At 41.4% G+C, this 13,017-nt stretch overlaps 1 protein-coding gene across 2 annotated transcripts in view; it reads left to right on the top strand.

Annotated features, from left to right (window-relative positions):
• Pfdn1 (prefoldin subunit 1) overlaps window positions 1-13,017 on the top strand; it is a 58,175-nt gene that overhangs the window by 44,334 nt on the left and 824 nt on the right. The gene's annotated exons all lie outside the window — the stretch shown is intronic.

The following is a 13,017-nucleotide window of genomic DNA, read 5'->3' as shown; positions in this document are numbered from 1 at the left end:
GAGACAGTTGCATGATTTGACTAAGTCTTATTAGCCTCATCCCTCTACTCATTCATTCTTTCTCCACACTTCAATTTTACTAACCATCATTTAATTCCCCAAACATGCCATGTACCATTTTGACCTTTTGTACATGCTGCTCCATTACTCTGGAATTGCTCCTTTTCTTCCAACTTGAACCTCTCCACTTAGTTAATTCTTTCTCATCCTTCAGGTCCAAGTTCAAAAGTGCCTCTGTGGTTTCTTTGATTATATCAGGTGTTTCTTCCATTACATTGTGCTTTCCCTCAGACCCCTTATTTAGTTCAATGTCCATGTGTCCTTTGATAGTGAACATGGGGGTAACTTGTTCACTGCTCTAATCCCAGTCCTCATGCACATTAGAGCATCCAAAACTTCTCTGAAACATAATTTTGGATGTTCAGTAAATGTTGGTATAATGAATTCTGTGCTAGTGAAGCATTAATCAAATCAGACAAGATTCCCTAGTTTTATGGAACTTACACTGAGATGCAAACAAGAACTAAGCAAGATACTCTCTTATAGTGAAGATGGTATTTTAGAGAGTAAATGGTAACTGCTTTTATTTGAGCCTTCAGGAAAGGCCTTATCAGGGTGAAATTTCAGCCAATAAAATAAAAAGAAGCAGCTAGCCTCTTAAAAGTATCTTGAAGAAGAACATTCCAGGTGGAAGGTATATGTAGTAAAATGTCTTAAGATAGGAATAAGTTGGGTGGAGTTATTTAAGCAAATGAGAGGGGAATGTGGCAATGTGGTTGACAGGGACCAGATCATGTACAGTCTTACTGGCCAGGTTAAGAAGTTTGGATTTTATTCTAAGTGGGACAGGGAAGCCAGCATGTTTTGTTTTGTTTTGTATCATGGATTGAACTCGGGGGCACTTGAACACTGAGCCACATCCTCAGCCCTATTTTGTATTTTATTTAGAGACAGGGTCTCTTAGCACCTCACTGAATTGCTGAGGCTGGCTTTGAACTTGCGATCCTCCTGTCTCAGCCCCCTGAGCTGCTGGGATTACAGGCATGCGCCACTGTGCCCAGCTAGCAGAGGGTTTAAGCCGAGAGATTAACCTGATTTGCATGTTAAGGTAGCCATGACAGATTTCCAAAATAAGACATAATGGAGTTTGGACTAGGATGGTAGTAATGGAGTTAGAAAGAAGAGTATGGTTTGGGAATACATTGGAAGTAAATTAGTATGAGTTGCTAATGATATATTAGAAGTAAATTAATATTTGCTGGTGAGGGAGATAGAGTTTGGGTCGGGGGAAGGAAATCAGGGATAGCTCCTGGTTTTTTTTTTTTGGTAACTTTTGGTACTGGGGATTAAATCCAGAGGCTCTTAACCACCGAGCCATATCTCCAGTCCTATTTATTTATTTGGTACCAGGAATTGAACCCAGGGGTACTTAACCACTGAACCACACCCCCAACCCTTGTTTATATTTTTATTTAGAGACAGGGTCTTGCTCAAGTTGCTTAGGGCCTCTTTAAGATGCTGAGGCTGGTCTTGAACTTGCAATCTTCTTGGCTCAGAATCCTGAGTTGCTTGAATTACAAGTATGTACCACCATGACCAGCTCTTTTTGTGTTTATTTTTGTTGTTGTTGTTGTTGGCTATTTATTTATTTATTTTTATTTATTCTGATTTGTTATACATGATGGCAGAATGCAGTCCATTTCATATTACACATATAGAGCACAATTTTTCAAGACGCTGATTGTACACGAAGTATTTACACACCATTCATGTCTTATACTTAAGGTAATGATGTCTAATTCATTCCACCATCATTTCTACTCCCTTACCCCCTCCTCTCCCCTCCCTCCTCTTTGCCCTACAAAGGTCCTCCATTCCTCCCATGCCCCTCCATACCCCCCCCCCATGCCAATCACCATTATGCATCTGCATCTTCATATCAAAGAAAACATTTGGCCTTTGTTTTTTGGGGGATTGGCTTGCTTCACTTAGCATTATATTCTCCAACTCCATCCATTTACCTGCAAATGCCATGATTTTATTCTCTTTAATGCTGAATAATGTTCGATTGTGTATATATCATATCCATTCATCTACTGAAGGGTATCTAGTTGGTTCCATGATTCAGCTGTTGTGAATTGTGCTGCTATAAATAGTGATGCGGCTGTATCCCTGTAGTATGCTGTTTTTAAGTCCTTTGTGTATAAACCAAGGAGTGGGATAGCTGGGTCAAATGGTGGTTCCATTCCAAGTTTTCCAAGGAATTTCCTCCATACTGCTTTCCAGATGGGCTTCACCTGTTTGCAGTCCCACCAGTGTGCATTTTCCCCCATATCCCACTAACACTTATTGTTGTGTTCTTAATTGCTGCCATTCTAACTGGAGTGAGATGAAATCTTAGAGTAGTTTTGATTTGCATTTCTCTAACAGCTTAGAGATGTTGAACGTTTCTTCATATGTTTGTTGGTTGATTGTATATCCTCTTCTGAGAAGTGTCTGTTCAGGTCCTTGGCCCATTTATTGATTGGGTTATTTGCTTTTTTGGTGTTTTTGGTTTTTGAGTGCTTTATAAGTCCTAGAGATTAGTGCTCTATCCGATGTGTTTGTGGTAAAGATTTGCTCCCATTCTGTAGGCTCTCTATTCACCTCATTATTGTTTCTCTTGCTGAGAAGAAGCTTTTTAGTTTGAATCCACCCCATTTATTGATTCTTGGTTTTAATTCTTGCACTACAGGAGTTTTTTTAAGAAAATTGGGGCCTAATCTGACATGATGGAAATTTGGGCCTACTTTTTCTTCCATTAGGTGCAAGGTCTCTGGTTTAATTCCTAAGACCTTGATCCACTTTGAGAGTTTTGTGCATGGTGAGAGATAGAGGTTTAATTTCATTTTGTTACATGTGGATTTCCAGTTTTCCCAGCACCATTTGTTGAAGAGGCTATCTTTTCTCCAATGTACGTTTTTGGCACCTTAATATAAGATAACTGAAGTTATGTGGGTTAGACTCTGTGTCCTCTAGTCTGTACCACTGGTTTACAGGTCTATTTTGGTGCCATTACCATGCTGTTTTAGTTACTATTGCTCTGTAGTATAGTTTTAGGTCTGGAATAGTATTGCCACCAGCTTCATTCTTCTTGCTAAGGATTGCTTTGGCTAATCTGGGTCTCTTATTTTTCCAGATGATTTCATAATTGCCCTATTTCTGTAAGGAATGCCATTGGGATTTTGATTGAGATTGCATTGAATCTGTATAGTGCTTTTGGTAGTGTGGTCATTTTGACAATATTAATTTGCCTATCCAAGAACAAGGTAGATCTTTCCATCTTCTAAGATCTTCTTTAATTTCTTTCTTTAGTGTGTTGTAGTTTTCATTGTAGAGGTCTTCCATCTCTTTAAATTTATTCCCAAGTATTTTACTTTTTTTGAGGCTTCTGTAAATGGGGTGGTTTTCCTAGTTTCACTTTCAGTGGATTTGTCACTGATGTACAGAAATGCCTTTGATTTATGGGTGTTGATTTTGTATCTAGCTACTTTGCTACTTTGTGGTTCCATTCCAAGTTTTCCAAGGAATTTCCTCCATACTGCTTTCCAGATGGGCTGCACCTGTTTGCAGTCCCACCAGCGTGTCTTTTCCCCCACATCCTCACCAACACTTATTGTTGTGTTCTTAATTGCTGCCATTCTGACTGGAGTGAGATGAAATCTTAGAGTAGTTTTGATTTGCATTTCTCTAACTGCTAGAGATGCTGAATTCATTTATTAGTTCTAGGAGATTTCTGGTGGAATGTTTTGGGTCTTCTAGGTATAGAATCATATTGTCTGCACATAGTGATAATTTGAGTCCTTTTCTCCCTATCCTTATCCCTTTAATTTCTTTTGTCTGTCTGATTGCTCTGGCTAGAGTTTCAAGAATGAGGTTGAATAGAAGTGGTGACAGAGGGCATCCCTGTCTTGTTCCAGTTTTTAGAGGGAATGCTTTCAATTTTTCTCCATTTAGAATGATGTTGGCCTGGGGTTTAGCATAGATTGCCTTTACAATGTTGGGGTATGTTCCTGTTTTCCCTAGTTTTTCAAGCATTTTGAACGTGATCTTTTTTGTATTTTAAATTAAGCAGTTGGATGAGTGCCATTCACTGAGATGGGGGAAATGGGAAGGGAGTGAGGTGATTGTAAATCAGTTGTGTGTGTTTTAAACATGTTGGAGGGTTGGAGATATAAATTTGGGAGTCATAATGGTTTTCAAAGGTATGAGATGACTGAGCATGTCCAAGAGGTGTCCCTGAAAGAAAGGAGTTCCAGATCAGCTTCCTAGAAAGTACCAGCATTGGAATTTGAGCAGAGGAGGAGCTATTAGTAGGCAAGGGGAACTTTCTGTAGGAAGAAAGTGCGATGTGGTGCTATGAAAACTAAGAGAAGGAGATATTTCAAGGATTGTGTAGAGGCATGCATACCTGTAATCCCAGCCTACTCTGGAGGCTGAGGCAGGAGGATTGCAAGTTTGATGTCAGCCTGGGCAACTTAGTGAGACTCTTGTCTCAAAAAATAAAAAAGAGCTGAAGGTGTAGCTTAATGATAGAGTGCTTGCCTAGCATGCATGAAACCCTGGGTTTTGTCCCTGAGACTTAACAAAGTCTTTCTCTTCTCTCTCTCTCTCTCTCTTTTTTAATACTGTCAAGAGATCAAGTTAGATAATAATAGAGAAGTGGCCCATGCTTTGGGCAACATAAAGGTCACTGGGCCTGGACTATAGTTAGTTTAGTATGCCAGGTGGAATCATGGTTGGAGAGGGCTGAGGAGCAAGTAGAAGTGGAGGCAGCTATTAAAAACAGTTGGCTCAAAAAGCTTTGCTAAAGGGCTGGGGCTGGGGCTCAGCGTTAGTGCACTTGCCTGGCATGTGTGAGGCACTGAGTTCGGTTCTCAGCAACGCATAAATAGATAAAATATAGGTCTGTCAACAACCAACCAACCAACCAACCAACAAACAAATAAATAAATAAAAAGGTTTTGCTACGAAGAGGAGGGGAGAAAAAGGGGCTGTCAGGTCAAGAGGAATTTGTAATGGTTTGCCTCACCAAGAAGGATCTTGCAGAGAAAGAAATAAAGACTAAGAAGAAAGGATAACTTTGGGAGTTAAATTTTTGAGAAGGCACATAGGGATGGAATCACCATCTAAATTGAAGATGGTTTTTGATTCTAATCAAAACATCTAATTGTTTTGATTCCTTTAAAAACACAAGGACACAGTACATTTCAACAATAAGGAAAGGAGACTCTGTATATAAGCATAGTCAGTTAGTAGATTTAGTAGTGGGAAGAAGAGTGACTGATTGCTTTTATTTTCTTAGCTGGTATAGGAGATTTGAGGAGACAAGACAAATTTTGAAATTGTTGTTTTGGAGAGCAGACAGTGAACATATCTGACAGTGTTAAGTGCCTGTTTGATATTCATGGCCCTGAATTTTAAGCAAGACCATTTGTCACAGTTAAGTGTGTTCTTTCAGCAACATTCTGCTGTTAGGTATAGGCATGGACTGTGTGGGTGGTTGGGTTTAACCTGGTCAACACCAGGTTAAATTTTGCCAGGGTAAGTGCAACAGATGTGGGGGGGGGGGGCAGCAAAAGAGATATGGTATATACAAGGAGAATAAATATAAATGATGGACCATGGAAGCTAATCTGTGTAAGAGGGAAAAAGGCTGTGAAAATATAATGAACAGTGAGAAACTTGTTGAGTGATGAAGCTAAAGAAATGCTGGGTGAAAAGTATTGGATAGAAGTGACTGAAAGAATATGAGGTAGTGGTGGTGAAATTGAAATTTGAAAGGTAGTGCAATTACTGGTATTATTGACAAGATCTATGTGATTTGGACTGGGTGGCTGAAGTGGTGTAAAGTAAAAATTGTGAGGGAAGAAGAGGTCATGTATTGGATGGATCATGTGCATTCTAGTGGAAGTTAACTTTCATTGTATAATCAGTGGTATGGAGGAAGACGAGCCATTGATGAAGAAGGGATAAAAACCAGCCTATTGGAGGGGGAATTATCTGGGCGTGCATGATGCTGTGAATTTCAAGAACCAGGGTTGTTGAAGGAAAAAGAGTGAGAGATGGTTTGACAGCGAGCTGAATGAATGGAAACTTACGCTTTTATTAGATAACTTGCATTGACAATTTAAAGTCTCTGAAATCTCTACTGGTTGTACTCAATTCTACCCTTAAAACTCCATCTTTTTTTAAGAAGAGAGATTGGTAAATTATAGGCTGCTGGCCAGATCCAGCCTGCTACCTGTTTTTGTGGTCTGGAAGCACAGTTGTGTCCATTACTGATGCCATACCCATTGATTTGCACATAGTCTATGGTTGGTTTTGTGCTACAGTGGCAGAGGTGAGTAGTCACACAGCTCCACAAAGACTGAAATATTTATTATCTGGCTCTTCATAGAAAAAATTTGCTGACTTCTGATTTAGAGCAGTGGCTTTCTTACTTTAGTGTGCCTCAGAAGCACCTGGAAGGCTGTAAAAACAGATTGCTGGACTCCACCCAGAGTTTCTTATTCAGTGGGTCTGAGTTGGGGCTCAAGAATGTACATTTCTGACAAGTTCTTGGGTGATGCTGATGCTTCTGGTATATTAATCACACTTTAAAGAGCCATTGCTTTAGATATATAAGGTAGTGATCATGTTCCTTCTACCCTTAATCTACTGAACCAAATATCCTGACCTACTTCAATGCTATCTCTTGACATGATTTACTGAATTGTCATCATTGCTTTTCAGCTTGGTACTCCCAAGTGCAGTGATTCTTTGGATGAAGTCTCATCAGTGCCACATACATTGGAACAGTTGCCATTCCTGGCCCTACACTTAGCTATGATCGATCTTTCTTCTTTGTCTTCCTTGATTGTCAGAGGCCTGGGACTCAAATGGGGTTCTAGTGTTAGGGAGAATAGCAGTAAGTAGAGGTCACCTAAATTATAGGGAGACCAAGTGGCTTACCTCTGTGGTTTGGAAGAAGTAAGATTACCCTGTCACCCCAGTGTGTCTGTCTGCTTTAATGTGCTCTACTGTGTAGTAGAGGTTTGTCATGTGTTGAGAGCCACAGCTGAAGGGGCCCCAGCAAACTTCCAGCTGCCAGCTGATGATTGGCTCATAGCGGCCCCAGCAAACTTCTAGCTGCCAACTGATTGGCTCCTCTGCGGTGATGCTCATTGAGCTGTTTCCCAGCCAATTGGCCTCAAGAGCAGGAGGAGTGGGGGAGGTTGAGAGGCTTGTGGGAAGCCGGTGGTGGCAGTTGGGCTCTGAGGGTTTTCCTGAGGAGCTGTGTGGTGTGGTGTGTGTGTTCTAAAAATAAAGTTTGTTTCTTTTGACAAGTGGCTCCTGAATTGTGCCCAGCAAGACTGTGGCAGTCATGGCAGATTTGAGTTGGAGGTTGATCACAGAAAGGATCTGGGAGTCTGATACCACACAGTAGCAGTATCAGTCTCTTGGCAGGTCAACCACACCTGGGAGAAAAATAAGGAAAAATATGAATGGTATTTCTAAAAGAATTTCTAGAAGATTCAGGGACTGAGCTTTCTCTTTAGTCTTTTGCTCCATGTCTAAGCTTGCTTTGTCTTTCTTTGAGCTTGTCTCCCAGCACTATAGTTCAGCAGTTAGCATAGAGCCTAGGGTGGCCTCAAGTAGTAAAGTAGATGTACCTGGTGAGTTCACAGATGGTTGTGACCTGAGCTCTCTTAGCATCAAATCTGGGGTCAGGCTTCACCTGCTTTCTCTCTGCTGAGTGCTCCTCACCTGTTTAGGTCATGGGAGCACTTATTCTGCCAGAGCTCTACCCTGCTCCTGGTGACCACAATCCCTCCTCTCCCTTCATTTCCCTTTCTGATTTCTCTGCTTGTGCCTTGTCGCCTTTCTTTTTTTCTCTTTTCCCTTTTGCTCCACCAGCCTTCCTCGTTTTGCTTCCTGTTTGCCAAGACAGGCCTCTACAACCCCCAGTGAGTTCTTGGCCTCTTGCTAAACTCTCCCATGACAGGCAGCTGGCACCTTCCAACCACTACAGTTCTGTGACAGAGAAGACAGTCAGTGGGGCTCTTGGGCTTTTGATTTGGAAATCATGGGAGAGGCAGTGAGAAGGTAGCCCTTACTTCATTTTTTTGTTGTTGTTGTTGTTTTTTTAATTAAAGTTGGCAGGGGTCTACAGAAGCTGGAAGCTTGGAGTCAACACAAGGGAGAAGTATGTGGCCATGGTAGGCGAGACTCAAAGCAGAAAATCTCTGTCACAGATCACCAAAGACAGAAAACCTAAGACTGCCTTGTGTGTTGCGCCTGTAGCTTGGATTGGAGGTGGGGGGCCAGCCAGAAGAGCTACTTTGGTTCACCATGTCTCCCTTTTCCTCTGAGCTCCATTTTACTTGTTTTATTTGTTTAGTCTTTAAGACAAGAGTTCATTAGAAGAAAGGATTCTGTGACTAAAGAAAAATTGGGGAAAGAGCAGGACACACTGATATTGTCTGAATTCTCATTTTATAAATGGAAAAATAGAGAATCAGAGAGGAAAAACTTTTATATCCTAAGGCATGACAGACAGGAGAATAATCATAATTTAGAGAAGGAGAGCTTGGAGACAAAGTTCCTAAGAAAAGAAAAAAGTCTATAGATACAGCACCACAAGATGCATTACCTCAGGAGTCTATTTGAGAAATTGTGTAATATCAGGAAAATTCTAGGGACTTGAGCTTCTTCCCTTTGAAAGGGGATGAGTATGAAATGCCAGCCCCTCAGTCTGTCTCCCAGAAAAAGAACCTCAGGTTGATGAGCAATGACTCGAGCAATGTCACTTCCCCTGGTGATGCTGAGCCCCACAGGAAATCTCAGAATTTCTCATCAGGACAAGGCCTCACAAGAATGTCGCTACACCCAGAGCTTTGTGGTTTGTTGTCACTGTAGAATTTCCTAGGTACAGGGTTCTGAGGGAGATTGCACAGAAAGAGACTGTAGCGAGAACTGCACAGGCCTTTCTAGGACTGCTGGTGAAGGTGTGAGCTCCACTTGTGCCCTGGAGCTTATAAAAGAGTTGTTGTCCCTGTACGGCTTATAGCAGCCCTGAAGCCAACTCCAAGTGAAGCTGTTAAGGATTTCAGAGTTCAGGACGTGGGGAATTGAGATGGTTTGTTTTGTAGTTTTCCAAGACCACCTACTAAAGCCTAAGAACCTGACCCTCAGGGCCTATTCTTTTGAGTAGAGATGTTCCCCCTGGGATCAGTGAGATTGAGTCATATATATATATATATATATATATATATATATATTTTCNTATATATATATATATATATATATATATATATATATATATATATTATATAAAATCTGGGGGGCAAGAGGTTAAGAGGGCAATGCCAAAACCCAAAGACCATTACAAAGAAGGATGGTCAGTTTCTGTCTTTGCTTCCTCAGGTACACGTTCCTCATTTATTTAATTAGGAGGAAAATATCAATGTGTGTCCAAGTTAAATCTTTAGACATCATATTCCCATAATAATGCACTATATTTAGTAAGGGACAAGTTTCTGTTGTGTACCAGCCATTCTTCTAGACAGTAGAAGTGTATCATGAAACCAAAAAGTCCTTCCCTTGTGGACCTTTCTCATTATGGAAGCCAACAAATATCATTTTAGGTAGTGATAAGTGCTACTGAGAGAAATCTGGATAAGGAGACTAGGGAATATGGGATGGCATGTAATCAAGAGGGTCTTTCAGATAAGGCTGCACTTGAGAAAGCCCTGAAGGAATTGAGGGAGCAAATAAAGGTTGATGGGTATCTGGGGAAGCAGTTTCCTACACAGAGAGAGTAGCAAAGGGCAGACACCTGTCAGAAACATAAACCTGGTAGGCTGGAGGAACAGCACAGAGGCCAGTGTGGCTGGAGCCGAAGCAGTGAGGGGAGAGGTGTCAAAAGTTAGAGACTTAGTCGAGAGCAAGACCATGCATGGCTTTCCCACAGTTGAAAAGCAGGAAATCTGAATGTTTGTATTCTCCCTACCCCCTATCACCAGATTCATATGTTGAAACCTAATCTGTGGTGATGTTAGGAGATGGCACATTGGGGAGGTGATTTGATCATGAGGGTGGAGTCCTTTGAATAGGATTAGTGCCCTTATAAGAAGAGGCCAGGGGAGCTCGTTTGCCTTCCCACTATGTGAGGATCCAGTGAGAAGGCACTATCTGAACCAGAAGGCAGGCCCTCACTAGTACTGAATCATTCTTGGTATTGGACATCCAGCCTTCAGAACTGTAAGCAATAAATTTCTGTTGTTTATAAGCCACTCAGTCTATGGTATTTTGTTTTAGCAGCCCCCAAATGACAGAGCTTTGCCTTTTATGCTTAAGATGGGAAGCCACTGAAGGGCTTTTAAGTGTTAAGAGATGACTGGTCACAGTGGAAAAGGAACTGAAGGGCAAAGAGCAGAAAAAAGGAAACTTCCTAGGAAGCTAAACTTTAAGGTCAGATTCTGGAGACATTTTAAGACTCAGCTAATAGGTTTTGTTGCTTGGTTGAATGTTGGGTGTGAAAGATTCAAGGATGATGTAAAATGATCTTGTCTAGAGCAGTTGCACAAATGGAGCTGTCATTTACAGAAATGAAGACGGCATTTCACAGAATTTCTGACTTGACTAATAGTGTCATAAATAAGCTATGGAGATTCAAGGAAGATAAAGGTTAATTTAATCACTGGCTCCTTAATTTTCTTCATTTCCTCTGATAACATTTATATTTGGTAATTCTGGCATTTATTTTTGGGATAAGTATGATCCTGCCATGTATACTCTTAGGGACATTTACCCAGGTCTCTGCATTTCAGTGGGGCTTACAGAAGAGCTTTGGGATAAACTGTCTCTGGGGGCAGTCTTTTCATGGCTTCCTATTAACACAAACTGGTGGCGCAAAGCAACAGAAATTTATTCTCTCACAGTTCTAGAGGCCTGGAGTCCAAAATCAAGATATTATAGGGCCATGCTCCTTCCAAAAGATTTAGGGGACAATCCTTCCTTGCCTCTTCTAGCTTTCTTGTAGATCAGTCACTCCAGTCCCTACCTTCATCGTGTGGTGTTCTCTTTCTCTTCATACCTGCCTTCACGTGGCCTTCTTGTAAGGACATTAAACATTGGGTTTAGGGTCTTCTGTAATCCAGTATGACCTTGATTTAACTTGGTTGTATGTGCAAAGACCCTCTTTCCAGTAAGGTTATGTTCACAGGTACCAGAAATTAGTTCTGTTTGTGAAATATGGTCCAACCTCCTTTCTTAGGTTTGGGTTTGACTTAGATCTGCTTGAGAATGTGTTAGGAACATTGAAATAGTTGGAAAATGTGTCCCACTGTGCTAGGGCTGCCCCATCTGTTGGAATTAATTTTTTAAAAGAATTTAAGTTTATGTAAACTAATTAAAGATTGATAAGCATCATGTGCATTAATGTTTGAAACTTGAAGACCTTACGATTTTCAGGTGGTAAAATTCATGAAAATGGAAGACAAAAAGAAGAGAGGTTATGGGACAAACCGTTTTAAAAGCTGAGAATTATAAAACCTGAATTTGACCAGAGGTCTGGCAGTAGGGCACACAGGCCTTGATGATGTTCCAGGTTTATGGTTTTGCCAGATGTGACTGCAAGCTGGTCAGGATTGAATGCAGCAGACTTCAGTTCCTGCGCACTGGCCATGGCAGGGGAAAATCCTGCTTCCTCTGCCAGCTCATCCCTTAACTTTCAGATGTGCTAAAGATGCCCAGGGTGGTGTATGCTGCTCACTCTGGTTGCTGTCCCCCTCTGTACAATACCCAGTGCGAACATTCTTTAGCAGTGTGTCAGGAGTTATTAAGATGTGCCTCTTTTTAACTCACAAGTCTAAGGGTTGTTTATCAAAGGAAGTTCAAGTTCCCACTCTGCTATCATGATGATAGAACTATATCATGTTTAGCAATGTAATTAAATAAAATTCCTTAGCAACAGTATACATTTGTGGTCACTGAATTGTTATCATAGTCACAGTGAGTTTTATAGAGCCCCTGTTATATTACAAGGAAGTACGCACAAATTGGCAGTAAAGAAATTTTGAAGTTAGGAAGGACAAGCAGGAGTCAGAGTTTCGCACAAAACCAATGAAGATTTGCCTTTCCTGTGACATTTGGCTCCTATAGGCAAAAGCCTCAGAATGTATCATATAATAAACATCTAGACAGAGTGGAAGAAGTTAGACATGGGGACATGTGCACCAGGCACCCGATAGGTTTACTGGTAAAGGCAGTGAGGAATAGATTGTTTAGATTTACCCATGTCAGCAGTGGCAACCAGTTTTTAAGCAGGGCCTGTGGAGCCACTTGAAGTAGTGATGTGTGGCTGCCTGCCTTCTGCCCCAGCCTTTCCCAGGTTTCCCTAGGTCATTTTTAGGTACTTGGATGAATGGAGAAGGGCTGAGGAGGGCATTGATGGCCCGTGGGCTGCCTGGAGCAGACATTACTGCCTCCAGCCTGGCTCAGTCGCATGCACTGTGGGAGGGCATAATTTTGAGTATTCCTTCAGAACATGAATCTTATTCCTTCAAAAAAAAAGACTTCATTTCATGTTTGCTAGGTAGGGATACAGCCACAACTGTGTCCTCAAGGGAGGGAGCAGTGTGGTAAAGCCACCATACTTCTGGGGTGAGCACAGGGCAAATAATGTACACACATCATTTCCTTTGACTAACCTTTTGTAATAGTGGTCCAGATGTAGCTTCTAAAAGGAATTAAATTTCTTTGTCTAAGTTGAGACTTTTAATTTAGGACCCAGATGGGGCAGGAGGTAAACTTCCAAAAGGTCTCTGCTTTTGTCGGTGTGTCACTGTCCTGGATTCCTGGCGGCAGCAATTTCATTAGAAAAGCAGATTCCACCCTGACTCATCTGCCTCAGTGAGACTGTGATCTGACTCCCTGCACTCACAGCAGCCTAAGGCCACTGGACAGACCAATGTACGCTGTCCGCTTTGTGGC

This window comes from Marmota marmota, unplaced genomic scaffold, assembly GCF_001458135.2.
Source record: "Marmota marmota marmota unplaced genomic scaffold, marMar, whole genome shotgun sequence".
Taxonomy (NCBI): domain Eukaryota; kingdom Metazoa; phylum Chordata; class Mammalia; order Rodentia; family Sciuridae; genus Marmota; species Marmota marmota.
This window is presented reverse-complemented; position numbering and strand designations above follow the sequence as displayed.